The following is a 3,660-nucleotide window of genomic DNA, read 5'->3' on the forward strand; positions in this document are numbered from 1 at the left end:
TAGGGTACAGGGATTAAGGAGGCACTGTCTCTCAGGTCGTAACGCTGGTGGTGTAGTGGTTAAGCACTATGGCTGCTAACCAAAAAGGTTGGTAGTTCGAATCCACCACATACTCCTTGGAAACTCTATGGGGCAGTTTCACTCTGTCCTATAGGGCTGCTATGAGTCGGAATTGACTCCATGGCAACGGGTTTGCTTTTTGGTTTGGTCTCTCAGGCAGAGTTGTATCTAAGGCAGGGCAGGTGTGGCAAGTGCCCCGGTTACCACTTGGTGGGGGCACCAATGAGTAGTTTCTATGCCCCATTGCAGTTTCCATCACCAGCCATGAGAGACCATTCAACAGTTTTAAACTAATTGCCATAGGCTCTATTTTCCATAGACACGCTGCGGCTCTCAGCGTCCTGCAAAGCACGGAGTTAGCACTTACATGACCTTGCCTCCTTAGATTTTGAACCCTAGCCTCCTTGTTGGTCTCATCCTGGTCCAGGCCCTGGTGCTGTGATGTGAACTAGCACATTTTCTCAAAAGGACACTGCTGATTGTTTATTTTTGCAGATAAGAAACAGCATTGAAAGCTTCTGTTTGAGTCTAAGAGGGGGGCAGGAACTCTTTGTCCCTGGAAGTTGGGCACCCTCACGTGTTGTGCCTGAGTCTGGCATCTGCTCAGTTCCTGCTTGTTCTTTGTACTTAGGGCCAAACAAAACTCAGCGACTTGTTGAGAGCAGTCAGGTTAAGTGAGGGCTTGGGGAGAGTGTGGGGATGGGTAGTCTTTCACCCCTTCTCTGTGCTTTGTCCTAATAACACCCTTGCCATCTTGTCTTGTGCATCCAAGGGTGTGTGAACAAAAGCTGGCAATTGCTTCGTTGAGTTTCCTGTTGGCTGGGGTTTGTTTCTCTTTTAGCGTGAGGTCTAGTCTCAGGATTACGATGTCCAAGGACCAGTTCCAGGGAGCCTTCGAAGTCCATCTCATCTGTTCTTTCAACAGTAAACAATCATAGAGTTGTAAGGGACCTTCAGGATCTTTGAGCTGAACTCCCCATTTTACAGGTGAGAAAAATGAGGCCTGTGGAAGGGAACTGACTGATCAAAGTACCACAGCTATGTACTGGAAAAAGAAGAGCTTGGAACTAAGTTGAGAAACTTAGTTCAATGTCCTGTTCTCTACTCTAAGTTGGTTGAGACCATACCATCAGCAAGGTGTTTTCTCACAGGACCTGTTTGACTTTAGTGCATGCTAATGGGTATTCAGGGCTCACTCAACACCTCCTTGAAAGGCTCCAGATCAACATATCTTCTGTTCGGAGGCATTTTTGAAATACATTTGAACAAATTAAAACCAAAAAAAAACAAACCAAACCCATTGCCATCGAGTCGGTTCCGACTCATAGCGATCCTATAGGACAGAGTAGAACTGCCCCATAGAGTTTCCAAGGAGCGCCTGGCGTATTCAAACTGCTGACCCTTTGGTTAGCAGCCAGAGCACTTAACCACTACGCCACCAGGCTTTCCTTGAACAAATTAATGTACTTCCCCCACCGCCCCCAGCTGTCACTAAACGGGTGACTTCTTCTAAAGAATAGGGGAGTATATTCTAGTGTTAAGAAAGTTGCCTTTTGCCTGGTATTGCCGTAGAGCAGGGTTCAGACCCTGCTGGAGACAAGGAGTCTATGAGCCTGCTGAAATTGCGTGTACCACTCTGTGTTTGTGGAAGGTTGGGGTTTAATGTCTTCACCCCCATTTCCTTCCTCTTCACAAGCGTCTGTAGAAAGGTGTCTTTTAGCATCATAACACTTCAAAATCATGCCACAAGAAGGCAATTAACAGAAGCAAAATAGAAATTTACTTGTCTTGCAGAAACAAGTCTCTCTCCACAGGATGGGGGTGCAAGTAGATACCATTGGACTTGGAATGAGGCATGATTAGCTTCCAGGGCCTCAGACATGAAAGATGGTGCAGGGGGACAATGGTAGAAAAGGAAGAAGAAAATCTGACTGGGGGAGAAGGGCATTTTGGTGTCCATATAAGGTGATCTGTTCCAACAGATTGAAAGGCAACCATTTGGGAAGAGTGAGGAAAACTTTGCACCATTTTCTGAAAGATGAGTATGCTTATGGCCAGCTTTGTGCAAGAAACTCTGGAAACCCTGGGGGAGTAGTGGTTAAGAATTTGGCTGATATCCAAAGAGACAGCCGTTCAAATCCACCAGGTTCTCCTTGGAAACTCTATGGGGCAGTTCTACTCTGTCCTATAGGGTTGCTATGCGTCGGAATTGACTCGATGGCAATGGGTTTTTTGGTTTTTGGTTGTACAAGAATGAGATGTTTCTTACCAGGATAGCAGTATGGTATAATGGTTTGACAGGGTCTACTGGTAGAATGCTTGCCTTCCATGCCGGAGACCCGGGTTCGATTCTCAGCCAATTCATCTCATGCTCAGCCACCACCCATCTGTCACTGGAGGTTTGCATGTTGCTCTGATGCTGAACAGGTTTCAGTGGAACTTCCAGACTAAGACAGACTAGGAAGAAAGGCCTGGTGATCTACTTCTGAAAATCAACCAGTATAAACCCTGTGGATCACAACAGTCCAATCCACAACAGATCACAGGGATGGTGGAGGACTGGACAGAGTTTTATTCTGTTGTGCATGGGGTCACCATGAGTTGAGGCTGACTCAATGGCAGCTAATAACAACAATAATGGTTTGGGATTGTGGACCCCGGGGCCAGACTGTTTGGGTTTGATCCCAGCCCTGTCACTCAGCAGTGAGGTAATTTTGGGGAACTAATGTAATATCTAATGTGCCTTTGATTTCTTTTCAGTTAGATGATAATGATAACAGCCCCAATTATTCCAACAATCATTTGGTTGTTGTAAGGCTTAAATTAGTTAAAACAGTGTCTGGCACATAGTAAACTAATATTAGGTATTAAATTGCAAGGGACAATGACATACATGGGTGTGTCTGGGAAGAATAGTCATCAGCTCTATAATAATGCACGATCTTGTGAAATCCAATGACATCCTTAGTGTTTACTCCTTGAGTTTCTAAGTTAGATCATGGATTTTGTGCTTCTGTAAAGAAGCTTGGTCCAGTGCACTTATGCAACTCCTGTCCTGTGTAGCAAAAAGCATTAGCAAGGGGGTGCATTGTATTACTCAAGTGCACTGCTTTGTTTTTATAACCTGGGTTCTCCCAAAAGAGGAAAGGCGATGGGTAAAATTAAGTGCTTATTTGTAAGTTTGCTGAAGTGTTATTTCTCAGTCAGAGTCCACAGTATCATGGCAACCACCAAACTCTTTGGGGGACAATTTCTCTTTATCCTGCCTTTGGCTGGCATGGTGCCCTGTGGGCAGGGATCCCAGTGGCACTGCCTCCTTAGTCCTCCCCAGACTTTCATCATCCCCTGTCTTCCCCATTCTCCCCTCAGCCCCAAGACCAAATGCAGATGCAGTTAATTGAGTTTGCCTTCTGGAAACCTTCAAAGGTCAGAAAATTTAACTTGCTTTCTCCCACCTTTGTTCAAGTATAGGACCCAAGCTGCTGGGTTATAGTATGCTGTAGCATTTTAAATCAGGCCGCCAGCTCCTTTAAATGTAACCAGCAGCTGTGTTTAGAATTCCACGCAACTGATATCTTGAGCAGATTTCAGGGCATTGTG

Source organism: Elephas maximus, chromosome 18, assembly GCF_024166365.1.
Source record: "Elephas maximus indicus isolate mEleMax1 chromosome 18, mEleMax1 primary haplotype, whole genome shotgun sequence".
Lineage (NCBI taxonomy): Eukaryota > Metazoa > Chordata > Mammalia > Proboscidea > Elephantidae > Elephas > Elephas maximus.